Here is a 13,707-nt window from a genome sequence, read left to right as displayed (position 1 = left end):
TTGGGGCATTTTGATGTAGGAATGCCTGCATGTGACTTACACCTCCTTGGCTTTCAAAAGAAGTGTCTTCCGAAGGGGAGTTTGGTAAGTAGCTCAGAACACTGGTGAGAACTCTGCTGAGACTCGCTGCTATTTAAGATAGAGGAGGATGTCTGTGGGGATCCAGCAAAGGTCAGGGTCTGGTGTGGGTCTGAGGCTGGCACTGAGGTCTGGGTTTGAAAACTCCCCTTCGGGATCAGCGCTGACAGGGGGCCAGGCCCTGCCCCTCTTGGCTGCCCTACGGAGGCCGAAGACAGGGCGGGAAGCAGACAGGACAGCTGGCACAGCCAAGCTTTTGTTGGCACTACGTATCACACCCTGGCCATCACCATACCCATGGAGGAGCCAGGAGGTCAACATTTTTTATGGTCTTGTCACTAGGGATGGGCTTGGCTCCAAGGCCACATGGTAGTAATTACTCGTCCTCTCAAGTTGGTCACACTGCCTGCGACCTTGCCAGTCTCTCGGTCTCCAGTGTCCAAACTGCCATTTGGCCTTTCTTTCAGAAACACTGCTTTTGTCAAATCTCTTCCTCACTCTGGAGCCTTTGAAAGGAAGTAGACAAACTAGGTACTGACCAGGTGGCCAATATTTTCTTACACATAAATTTAATTCTCACGACCCTGTTAGGATTTATTCTCCATTCTGTGGATGAGGGAACCTACACTCTGGTGAAACAACGTACTCACTCCACAACTGTCACGTAGGGGAGCAAGGTTTGTACCCAAGCCTCTGGATTTAAAGTTCATGTTGCCCTCCCCACCCTACCCCCTTGCTATTCTGCCTCATTATTACTTAACAAGTCAGACTTGTCAGTTCTTTGGGGTCCACTCTTCTTTCCAAATGTAGGCCAAAGTCAAGTCAGCTTGACCTCTTGCTCCATCTCAACACTTACCTAGAGCTGAAGTGCCCCTCATTCAAATGTCACAGGGCAGAGTTTGTAAACCAACTCTGCCCTCCAGGCATGTTCTATTGGCCATGGAGTTGTAACTGTTGTCTGTTGTTCTGTTTTTAATTACCAATATTTCAAAATGGGGAGAATTCCATATAGAGCTCTCTTTCTGCTTCCTAATGAAAAATGTCAAGGTTTGGCAACATACTTGTATTCCTGCTGGATAACAATCCGCCAGAACTCTGTAGCAACTCTCCCACTTTGGACAGCACGTGGGACATGCAGATGCCACTGGCTAGCTTCTCATTTCCATCACCATGCAGGCCCCTGAGGATGTTGGGGATACTTGCCCTACAGTGTCAGCATCCTGTGATGAGTATTCAAAACGTCTCCAGCTAGAGGGCCAGATCTTCTAGACTGATTTTCATGGAGACTAGATTTTCAGCTACCTGAGTTGGGCTCCAGAATTTTCAAGCTTGGAATGGAGTCTGAAGTTCCCTTTCTAACATCTCTCTCTGGGTGTCCACATTGAACCTATCCAAGGATGAGGGAAGGTCACAGAACATCGCACATAGAGGTGGGCTCAGGGTACAGCTAGGATGCAGACCGAGAGAACTAGCTCATGGTATTCTCAGAAGCCCCTCAGACTGACCCTGAATGGCAGTCTTGCCAGAGCAGAAGCCAGAAGAGGGCTTGTCTGTGTAGCCTAATTGATGTATGAAGCGTAAAGTCTTGTAAATGAGGGGGTAAAGGGTAGTAGAATATGCCACCCCAAAATATGACCACAGGACCTGCAATCCCCAAATTTGCCTCTGATACATGGATTACTTAGAGCTGTAGGCACTTGGAAAACAGCAAATATGGGGAGAGGCTTTCACCGAAATACTTTTATTTCCTAAAGGCAGTTGTCACAGGTCCCCCTCCCTGGAGATTCATCAGCCAGGAGAAGAGACCAGAAGTCAACAGTGCACCCTGATAAACTTCATCACAAACTGTGATACCTTCCATCTGTTCTTCTAAAGGTCTCTTCATCTTTCCTAAAAATCATTGACTCTCCCCTAAAAGGCTTCCCTACCCCCTCTTCCTTCCCTGTTTAATTTAATCCTGTTTAATCCTGAATTCTAAGCCACCTCGGGGAGTTACTTCTTTTTCCCTGGGTGTCTCCATGGCGACATGAGGTATACATGTGAAGAAGCTTCCGTGTTTCCTTCATTAACCTTTCTTTTATTACAGGGGTCTCAGCCAAGTACTCGAAGGGCAGAAAGAAAATCACTTCCACTCCTCACAAGAGCAAGAGTTTGGAGATGGCAGAAGTCAAACGATGCTCGGGGTGGGATCTGAATGTGGCAAAGCTTACACAGCACTCTTCAGGGGGCAGCAGTCGGTCCGCATGGAGGTGACGCCGAGGGCAGGTGGGAAAACTTGTCACACTCAGCCTGGCCTGGAGTTGTAATGATGGCCGTCTCATAACAATCCTATGAGTTATATGGTGTGCTGGTTCAAGGCTCAGAATCCGAGGACCGACTCTGCCCCTTGGGCTCTGGGGCAGCATGAGTGACGGTAGATCCTGTTTCTGCTACAGCACGTGAACAAAGAAACACCAGAATCTCCTCAGCCTCACACACCAAGTTTCTTACACAAAATGGCTATGATCCGGGCAATGCCCCAGGGCAAGTTGCCTTCAAGGTAACATTTAGCATCCTGGCTGCTTCAAACTTTTAGCCCATCGTCTTAACCCAAGACCTCTTCCACAGGAGCACAGCAGAGGAAGAGAACCACAGGAGGTCTCACATGAAGGATGAATGATCCAGCCCGCAAGTGATCCCGTGCGCTCCCTCATAGCCCACCAGCCACAGCTAGGCACGTGGTCACATCTTACTGCAAGGGCACCAAGAGGTACACACATGCCCAGAAGGAGCGGAGAACCAAATGTGGCCGAGTCCCAGAAGGCTACCTCAGTGTGCCTTCCCGACCCTGAATATGCTGTGTCTTCCCACAGTGATCCTGCTCCTGTTCCATGGAAAATGATCTCAAAGTACCATCTAGTGGTCTCAGCCAGCTCGACTGACGCCCAGGAGGTGTCTGTGTTAGCAGTTAGGCCTCTCCTCCTCAAACCTCAGAACTGAAGAGAGAAGTCACCCGCCTAATAACCCCTACCCCCCATCAGTCCTTAACAGAGGATTAAACTAGGAAGGGGAAGACTGGCAGGGCGGGCATCCCTCGTAGGCCCGGCCCAGCCTGCAGTTCTCTGTGGCCTCTGGTGCCACCCTCTGGGAGGTTCTTCCACGGTGTTCCCCAAGGCACTCTGGCCACACCACACTCCTGGGGAGTCAGAACCGAAAGGCTGTCCAGCTTTCTTAATCCCCGTCCTGTTCTAGGCAACCACAGCCCCAAGGGTCATTGTAAGTTTGGAGCGGAGACTTCTGGAGCCTGGGGATCATGGGGGTTTGGGTCAGAATGGCTATCTTATAAACAGAGTAGGAGCTTTACTAGACAGATTTCAACCAGCAGCATAAGCCAGAAGCCACACACAAAATTTTTAGGGGGACTTATAAATCTGGTGTATTCCTCTGCTCCCTTGCTCTCATACCTCTCTCTCAATGGAAGCTTTGAGTCTATGGGGTTTCCATGCAAAAGCTGAGCCTTACACTTTACTCCCTGAGCCATTCTGTCAAGCTGAAAAGTTGGCCAGACCACCGCATCCTTATCTGATCATGGTATGGAGGCCTTTGTCACATAAGTGTTCTCTACATTCGCTTCTGATCTCATCTCTTTCTGGGAAGACCTTGCCACATGCAGGCCACATAACCATAGGATGCTATTAAAAATCCATTTTCCCGCCTCTCCCCTTAGAGCCACAAGTTCATTAGGCACGTGACCTGCCCCCGAGCTGCTGCTGCCAGGACGCACCACCTTACAGAGGTTGATCGCTGGGCATTCTTGCTGCTCGCAGCTCAACAAATGCCCTGACCGGCCTTACAGTGCCGCCTGATTGACTTGTCCGTGAATGCTCCCCCGACTGGTGGATGTGTCTTCTGACAGATCAGGCTTGCGCTTACTGCATTACCTAAATCAAGCTCTTTATTTTGTAATAACTTAATTCACAGATAGGCACTCTTGGTATTATACCTTATTAACTGTGTACACATCGATACTTACCTGGTTTTTCCATTGGTGACATTTTACAACACAATAATATAATCCCACATCCAGGACTGCTTTATTTAAAAATGGATGGCTTTTGCCTTTATTTCTGGCTATCTGCACATCAAAATGATTTTGTGAGCTCGTCAGTGCCATGATATTTGAGCTTACTTTTGCATTAAGGCTAGTCATATTTTTAAAAATTTTGTTCGTTTAATGATTTGTTCAAAAAAAAATCTTTGTTGCACACTTACAAGTATGTCAGGCAGTGCCCTTCACCGTGGCCATGAAAGATGTCGCTCTTCCTCAAATCACAGATACAGGTCACTGGTTTCTCTGATGTGGGGGGAAGCGGTGTTCGGCAAAGCTGCAGAGCTGACAGGAAGAGGGAGACGGAGAAATTCACTGAATTTATCAGCAAGGGCCACAGCAGTCTCAGCTGGGAAGCTAGGGGCTACTGCCAGATGACAGAGCACTGAGGAGATGGAGGAGGGATTGGGGGCCCCTCTCCGGCACCTCTGTGGTAATGATGGAGCCATGTGTGTATTTACTTATTTACATAGACAATACTTGTGTGTGGGGAGACATTCCGAGGGCATGAGTCTCACAGGGAGAAGGTCCTCCCCAGTGTCCCATCTCCCAGATACTGTCCCAGCAGCAGCTGCCACAGTACAAAGTCTGTCCGTACTCACCCCTTCAGAGAAGGCTCGTGCAGATGCGAGCATGCCAGCTCCTATGTCTGTCCTCAGCTGGGATGCACTCTACAACTGTCCCCAGAAGTTCCTGGAGAGAAGAAGATGATGGGCTTAGGAGCTCTGAGTGGCCAACAGGTCACAGGTGGGCTGGGGGTGGAGGCAATGGGCAAAATGGCAGCCACCTTCCAGGTACAGAGTCAATGATGCACAACGATCAGGTAAGAGGAAGCAGCCTGTTCTGTCTGAGTGCTTGCCACATGCAGAGCACTCCAGCCACTCCACTAAAGGGTGTCGCTGCAGGGAGACAGTGTCATTGTCCCCACTGACAATGAAAGAAACAAGCACTCACCTGAGATCATCCAGTGACAAGAGTCAGAGCCAAGAGTTCAACCCTGCTCTGTTCATCTCCAAAGCCACACTTTTTTCCCCATTTTTTTTACTACAGCAAAATATACATAAAATTTACTATCTTAACCATCTTTAAGGTCTAGTTCAGTAGCATGAAGTCCATGTTATTCCATCATTGCCGCCATCCATCTCCAGAACTTGTACATCTTCCTGAACTCAAACTCCCCATTACCAGCAGCTCGCCATCCCCCCTCTGCAGATACCATCCGACTTGCCATCTCTGTGACTCTGCAGACTCCAGGCACCCCATCTAAGTGGAGCTGTACATATTTGTGCTCTACGACTGGCTTATTTCTCACTGAGCTCTCCCACCACATCCTCAGACCTCATTTCAATTTTGCCAGTAGGTCCCAATTGCGTTCTGTGTAGTGAAGGGATTCAGTTCAGAATCACACATGCATTTAGTGGCCGCATCTCTCTTGTCTCCTTTAATCTGAAACGGTCCCTCTTTAATATACCAGGCCAGATCTTTTGTAGAACAGCTCTTAAGCTGGGTTCATCTGATGATTACTCACGGTGAGCGTCTAATCCTGCATCTTTGATAGGAACATCCCAGAAGCGATGATGCATTCTGGTCACAGCATCCTATAGGGTGCGTGAGTCAGATCTGTCTCTCTGTGGCTGATGTTAACTTTGATCACTTGATTAAAGTGGTGTGGGCCACATCCCTCTTTTGTCCATTTGCAATAAGTATTTTGAGGGGAGGGACTTGGAGATTTGGTACGTGTTCTGCTCTTCATCCAGCATTCATGCCCATCGACAGCTCTGTTCAACCAAGTATCACCCTTGACCACGGCCAACTGGGCATTTGTAATTCCATCGTTCCTTCCACACTGATTAGTTGGCATCCTACCATAATAAAAAGCTTTTTCTTGTCCCTGTTTATTGATTCACTTGTTCATTTCTATCTGTACGGACCCATGGATCCCGATTTTACCCAATGTGTTATACAGTCTGGGGTTACTATGACCTTGCTCGGCATCAGGTTGCCCCAGATTTGGCTAGTGGGCAGGCTTTCAGGATGGCTTTTGTATCCTGTGACATTCGTCTGTCTGTCCTTGAGCACCTCCTTACTTTCTGACATGAGGAGGCGGTCTAGGCTTACCTCCTGCTTTTCCTGCTCCTGCCCTGGAATCTACCATTTCTCCAAGAAGCTTTGATTCCCTTGTCTGGTATTTAAAAGTCACACTGAGTGCCAGATGTGTCCTCGCTCCCAGACCCTCCTGGGGTGCACTCGAGCTCCTTTCCTTCCCTTAAGTGTCATTCCTTCTCTAGCCTCTCCCACTATCCTCCATACGTTTACATGAGATCAGTCACATCTCCACAGAACCACCGCCTGTCACCGCCAACACCTTGAACCCAGACAGTTGGCCCCTTGCCCGTTCTGGCTCTGACACCCGTGTTGGTCCCCCGCCCCCTACTTCCATCTCCACGGATGCTGACCTAGTAGCTCAGTCTGCAAACCTCTGACCCGAGCCCTGCCTAAAGATCAGGTGGTTATGAACAGACGAGCCCTTCCTGAGAGGGAACTGGCCAGGGGTGGTGACAGTCACCGCAAGGTGGTGACAGTTAAGAGACAGAATGGCTGACGCAGCGAGTCATCTCCATGTGATAGCCCCTGCCAGGCAGGCTGGGGGCTTGGCCATCTCCAGGCTTGGCTAGAAGAGGAAACGGGTTACCTCCCAGACAGTGCCAGATCGCAGAGAGAGAGAGCAGGTTTGGGGGTCAAGCCAGCCCTCTGTATTCTCTTTGTTCACGCTTTCTGATTGTCTCCACACCCCCTCCGCCCTGGCCCCACTCCCAATCTGCCTTCTATGTCTTGCTGTGGCTCCGTGTTAGCCACTCTGCTGGCAGGCCACCTGTCTTTCTCATGCCTGCCCAGAACTTACTCTTCATACTCCCAACAAGACCCCCTCACACACCCACCAGGTTGGATAAAGGGCCACTCTGCCATTTGCATGAGTGTGGAAACTAACAGAACCTTATTTATAGTCCACAAGTTATTAATAGGCTGGGATCTTATTAATTCCATGCCCAGCACACATCTCCCCATAAATGCTTGGGCAAGGGTGGATGGAAACACAGTGAACATTATTGGATAAAACCCCCATAAAAGGAGTATTGTAATACATCATTCCACTTCCCCTCATTAAGTCTGTGCTGAGAACACCCTGTGGTTTGCAGCTGTAAACCAGTCCCATCTGATGTGGAGACCCAGAACCACTTCTGTGCTTCCTTGGCCCAGCCTCGCACCCCCAAGAAAGAACATGTTTGCACAGTCAACATCAGTAAGCTGGCCCTTGACTATCCACAGAGCCTGTGGCCAGAGCCCTGTCACAGAACTCCAGAGAGACAAGCTGGACCACACAGGGGGCTGCTGGCCCAAGCCAGTTCCAGGATGACATGGTCTTGAACCAAAATGAGCTTTAAGAAGGCCGGCTCTGCCTGTTTCTCCATGCCCAAACCCTACTCCCGGAACTTGTCACGCCAGGGAGCTGCAAAGGTGCTCCCTCTCCCACCAGAGCAGAAGAGAAAGGAAGGACAGCAAGAGAGGCACACGGGCCCCCAGGCCTGGAGTGCAGCCTAAGTGAACCCAGGAAAAGTCAGGCCAGAGCAAGTCCCATGCTGGGTGACCACGAGGAGGTAGGGACAATGTAAGAAATGGATAGGACTCTTCTAGGCCTTGCTCTCTATGCTTGCCTCCTAAGCTGAAAAGAAAGAGGAAGAAGATGCCCGGGCCTGCTCCGAGGGAGCAGAGCCAACTCTGTGCCACAGCGATCTCATGGATGGACAGAGAAAGGTGATGGCCAAGGGCACTGGGCCTGTGCGTGGGCACCAGTGCCACCACACTAGCTCTGTGGCCCAACTGGGGCCCTAGAATTTTACCAGTTCCTATAGCATTCGTTCCTCTGGCAAGTGGGAGTATCTGTTGTGAGATCAGCCCCAGGGTAGAGTGACGGGAGGTACAGGGGCCCAGGGAGGCAGGAACAGACCTTTTGCAAATCTGTTCGGGGTTGTTGTAAGAACCAGAAATGGGAGGTGTGGGGGGGCACCTGGGGAGCTCAGTGGGTTAAGTGTCCAACTTTGGATTTTGGCTCAGGTCATGATCTCAGGGTCCCGGGATCGAGCCCTGCATTGGGCTCCATGCTCAGCGAGGAGCCTGCTTTAGAGTCTCTCTCTCTCTCTCTCTGCCCTTGCCCCATGTGCTCTCTCTCTCGCTCTCAATCTCTCTAAAAAGAAAAAAAGAAACAGTTCCCAGCGGCTATCTTGGGGATGGTTTTCAAGTGCCCTGATGCGGCACTGGCAATGGACTTGGGCTCCATCCATTCGTGAGAAGTGATACAACCACATCCTCAAGGAACAGGGTCACCTCAACTTCCACCTCCTTTTATTTTTTTTTGAAGATTTTATTTATTTATTTGACAGACAGAGATCATAAGTAGGCAGAGCAGCTGGCAGAGAGAGAGGGGGAAGCAGGCTCTCCACTAAGCAGAGAACCCGATGCAGGGCTCGATCCCAGGACCCTGGTACCGTGACCTGAGCTGAAGGCAGAGGCTTAACCCACCGAGTCACCCAGGTATCCCAACTTCCACCTCTTACCTGGGACCTTTTCTTGTTCCGTGGGCTCTGAGGTGTGGCAGTCCTCTCATGGCTGAGCTCTGTGGGAACAAAAGAGGGATAGGAGAGGAAGAGGAAGAGGAAAAAGGAGAGGAAGGGGAAGAGGGAGAGGAAATAGTGATAACAGGAAGCTCAGAAACACCCACGCACTCAGCCTGCCTCTTTCCTTCATTTATGGAACGAGACGGTGCCTGAGAGTACGGACAGTGCGGGGCACGCAGTCAGTGCTCATTAAATATCGCTGTTGCCCCTAGAAATGGCTGCAGGGGCAGCAGGAGGGGTGGATGACTCATTCAACCATGGAACACCCCAGAATGCCGAGCAGCCATCATCTGTCCATTTTCCAGATGGAGAAACTGAGGCCCTGGGCTATGAAGCCACCTGGCCCAAGTTGCCCAACCAGCCTGTGGGCAGCAGACCCAGAGCAAGGGCTTGTCTCCTTCAGGAGATTCCAGGAGCCCAGCCCAAGGCATGGGCTTTATCTTGCAAGCAGGCTCCAAAAGACCTGGGGACAGGAGAGGGAGATGGAAAAGGTGGGGCATGGACAGGGCAGGAGTACGCAGGAGAGGAGGCAGATCTGAGCGGGAAAGGGGATCAGAAGTAGGCTTACCTGCCAGAGAGGGTATGATGGGCACAGGGAAGGGAACCGAGAGGGCCTTGGAACCTGAAGGTCTACAGGAGGCAAGAAGCAGCAGCTCTGGAAGGAAACCCACCTGGGTTAGACCACCACGTGGACCCCTATGTAGCTGAGTGAGCTAGCATCACTTGTCATGGAGCTCAGAGATGGTTGAGCTGAGGGCAGAGATGCAGGCCAGACTTCCATACTCCTCAGACACACCCTGTGCGCATGCTGGAAGAGGGAGCCAGGAGATGACCTGTAAGATAGGTAGGAGGGGGGCACCTGGGTGGCTCAGTGGGTTAAAGCCTCTGCCTTCGGCTCGGGTCATGATCCCAGGGTCCTGGGATCGAGCCCCACATCGGGCTCTCTACTCAGCAGGGAGCCTGCTTCCTCCTCTCTCTCTGCCTGCCTCTCTGCCTACTTGTGATCTCTGTCTGTCAAAAAAAAAAAAAAATTAAAAAAAAAAAAGATAGGTCAGGAGGGGTACACCTTGGGTTTTCCTAGAGGAAAAGTGTCTGTCAGGGGAGACCTTCCTGGTGGGACAGCCAGGCTCCTTGGTTGATGTGCCCCAGCTCTGTCACTTCCTACTTGTGCAACCTACAGTAAGCAAGTCACTGGTCTGCTAGGAACCTTAGTCTCCTTATCTACAATGCTGCTTTAAAGACTACAGAGGATCTTTAAACGGAAGCTGCTGGTATTCATTTCACTTGGGGCAGAGTAACCAAGGGGAAGACAGCACAGACCTGCAGAGAGATCAGGGCTCCAATCCCAGCTCTCCAAACGAGTAGCTAAGCAGCCAGAGACAGGCCTCTCAGCCTCTCTGTGGACCAAACAGCTGGGACCATGCATGCGAGCCCCTTAGTACAGTCCTAGCATGTAGTAAGGGTTGAAAACATTGCTGCTACCTGCTAGTTTTGACCTTGCCTTCTATCTCACCCAGCTCTTGTCCCCATATTTCCAGCCGTGTGTGGCCTGAAAGCTGTCTTCATAGGGCAGGACCAACCACAGCACCTGTCTCATCAGTGCCACTTGCTATAAATAGACAAAGGCCGTGTAAGCAAAAACCCACTCCCTGGTGGCCCCAAAGGCCACCGGCCTTGTAAGAGGTCAGCTGGAGGGTGGCAGCCCATCTGGATGCAAATAACCACCAAAGCCAAGGGTAGGGTGGACCACGAAAGACCGCTGCCCAGGAAGAGGCACAAGTGAGGGGCAGAAAGCCAGATGGCATCCATGTGGTGTCCCTAACTTCTGCCCTTTCCATCCTTTGCGGGGCCTGGCCAGCCCCGGCCCAGGGTCTTACTTCTAACTGAGCTATGGGTCCTCCCCACGCGGAGCACCTGCTTCTTAGCGTCTGACCCCATGCAGCCCACACAGCCAGTGCACACCCAGGCTCTTACACACCCGTCTCAGTTAAGCCCCTCACCATCCCCGTGTGACCAGCGCCATCACAGATAAAGAAACCGCCTCTCAGTAAACTGCCCTGCTGGAAGCCAACAGAAGTAGAATCACACCTGACCTTTCGCCCTGCGTCACGCTGGAAACTCACTTCCGCCTGCCGTTGAGTCCACCTTACCCTGCCCTCACCAGCACTGAGCACGCCCCCCAGCACCCCCAAAAAACAAAGCACATCTGTTGAACGACTCTCCCTCCAAATGGACACGGAGACCAGAGGCCGAACAGGTGATGTTTCTCTGGAGGAGGAGGGGGGTTGAGCAGGTGGCCCTCAGGGCTCCACCCACCCCTTCCCAAACACCAATTCATCCCACCCTCAAAACCAGCCAAGAGCGCCGGGGGTCTGATGCTCATGTTACGGCTGAAGAAACAGAGACTAGAGGGTAAGTGGCGTGCCTGAGCCTCACAACATAAGGGGGTCACTGAGTGCGTTCCTGGGGCTGGGATCCTGATGCCGCACTCAGCCCCTCAGTGTGGGAAGGCCAACAGGTTGGCTGTCCCTTGAGAGCAGTCCCCAGATGCTGTCCCTTTGGTGTGGCCAGTGCCTCGGGTGGACCCAGCACAGCTGTGGGGCTCACCGTGAGTCTGCTCAAGGAATGGACACACAGGGAAACAGATGATTTCTTGGGCTCCTTGAAGTTCTAGAAGCATAGTGTGGCTGCTAAATGCATGGACCCTGAAGCCACACTGCCTGGATTCCTGGCTGCTCCTCACCAGCTATGTGTTCTGAATGAGTCACTTCATTCTTCTGTATCTCAGTTTTCTCATCTGTAAAATGGGGATTCTCATAGTGCCTACCTCCAATGGTAGTCACGAGGAGTCAGTGAGTCAGCATCTGTAGCCTTCTTAGAACATTTCCTGGCACAGAATGGGTTCCAGATAAGTGGTTTTTTTGTTTGCTTCTTTGTTTTTTAAGAGAGAGTGGAGGAAAGGGCAGAAGTTGAGGAGAGAGGAAATCTCAAGAAGACTGCCTGCTGAGCACAGAGCCCACTATAGGGCTGGATCTCACAACGCTGAGATCATAACCTGAGCTGAAATCAAGAGTCAGATGCTTAACCAACTGAGCCACCCATGCACCCCCCAAATAAGTGTTTGTAAAATAAAATAAAATGAAATGAAAAAGATAAATATGAACTTATAATTCTATAGCTATCTCAATTTATTTTTGGAACAAGTCACAGTTGTGTGTACCTTTAAAAGTATGCATTTACTAAGCTAGTATCTGACCAAACGGATAGAAGTATTACCTCTTGGGGACACCTGGGTGGCTCAGAGGGTTAAGCCTCTGCCTTTGGCTCAGGTCATGGTCTCAGGGTCCTGGGATCGAGCCCGCATCAGGCTCTCTGCTCAGTGGGGAGCCTGCTTCCCCCACTTCTCTGTCTCTGCCTGCCTCTCTGCCTACTTGTGATCTCTTTCCCTCTGTCAAATAAATAAATAAAGTCTTTTAAAAAAAAAAGGAGTATTGGGGCGCCTGGGTGGCTCAGTGGGTTAAGCCGCTGCCTTCGGCTCAGGTCATGATCTCAGGGTCCTGGGATCGAGTCCCACATCGGGCTCTCTGCTCAGCAAGAAGCCTGCTTCTCTCTCTCTCTGCCTGCCTCTCCGTCTACTTGTGATCTCTCTCTGTCAAATAAATAAATAAAGTCTTTAAAAAAAAAAAAAAAAAAAGGAGTATTACCTCTTGGTTGCTTGTGGGTGGATACATGTACATAACTCTAATTTATATTTGGTTCTAAATAAGAGATTGATGTTAGGCCTTGGAGGGGGGTGGAGAAGGGGTCTCCAATTAGTCTTGGCACTTGAGTCTCATTGTTTTCTTTCTGTTTAAGGCAAGACGACCCAAAGGGGGTAATTTTAAATGCCAAAGCTGCGAATGTTCTGTGTTGCTAGGGAAGAGCTCAGAGCAAGCTTCTCGGAAGCCCAAGGGCGAAGATAAAAGTGGAAATGACTAGTGGGTGCTAGAAAAGCACCATTCCCAGGAGGGAGCCTGGAGCTCGGAGCGTGTCAGGGTGTGGTGAACCAGCCCCTCATGAGAGCAGAAGAAGGGCCCAGAAGGCCTTGCTGAGGGACGCGGCAGAGAGCAAAGGCAGCACACCTTCCACCTATCCACATGTCATCCGTGCCCCTGGAGCCAGGCCCTAGAGTCGTGAATACGGTGTCACCCCTGTCTTCAGGGAACTCACTTTTCAATGAGGGCTACAGACACAGAAATGAAATAGGGTAACAGGACTCCCCAGGCACACCTTGGCCCCACTTTCAGTTCTGTGCATGGAAGGCTGGAGAAGATGTCCTCCGCCAGGATCCACCGGTGAGGACATTATATTTCTTTGAAAGAAATATTTTGACTGAATGATTGGGATGGAGGGTGAGACCCTTAGCTCATGTACAAATGAACAAGGATATAACTGAATAGCACAGGGACAAGGAGACTGGGAGAGGAAGGTGTCTTCTCCCTGGGGGAGGGGAGTCAGGACTAGATAAGAGACATGGGAAAGCTGGGGACCACCGGGCCAAAGGGCCAGAGAGACACACCCCGGAAGCAGGATGAACAAAGAGAACACAAGAGAAGGAGATCTTTAGGGTTTTTATTGTGGAGAGCATGATGTAACCCCAGGCCTCTGGCCCTCATACCAGATCTTGAGTAAAGTATGCAGAGACCATTACTGCTTACGTGTGAGTGGATGGTTTGGAGAACCCTTGGAGGAGCTGGGTTTTTTGTTTTTGTTTTTGTTGTTTTTAAGTACTAGCTACCATAAGCCAGCCATTAGTCTAAGCCCTTCACACCACTGACGCATTTCATCCTCATGATGATCTTGTGAGGTTAATCCCATTATTACTGCCCC

The sequence above is a fragment of the Lutra lutra genome, chromosome 5 (assembly GCF_902655055.1).
Source record: "Lutra lutra chromosome 5, mLutLut1.2, whole genome shotgun sequence".
NCBI lineage: Eukaryota > Metazoa > Chordata > Mammalia > Carnivora > Mustelidae > Lutra > Lutra lutra.
This window is presented reverse-complemented; position numbering follows the sequence as displayed.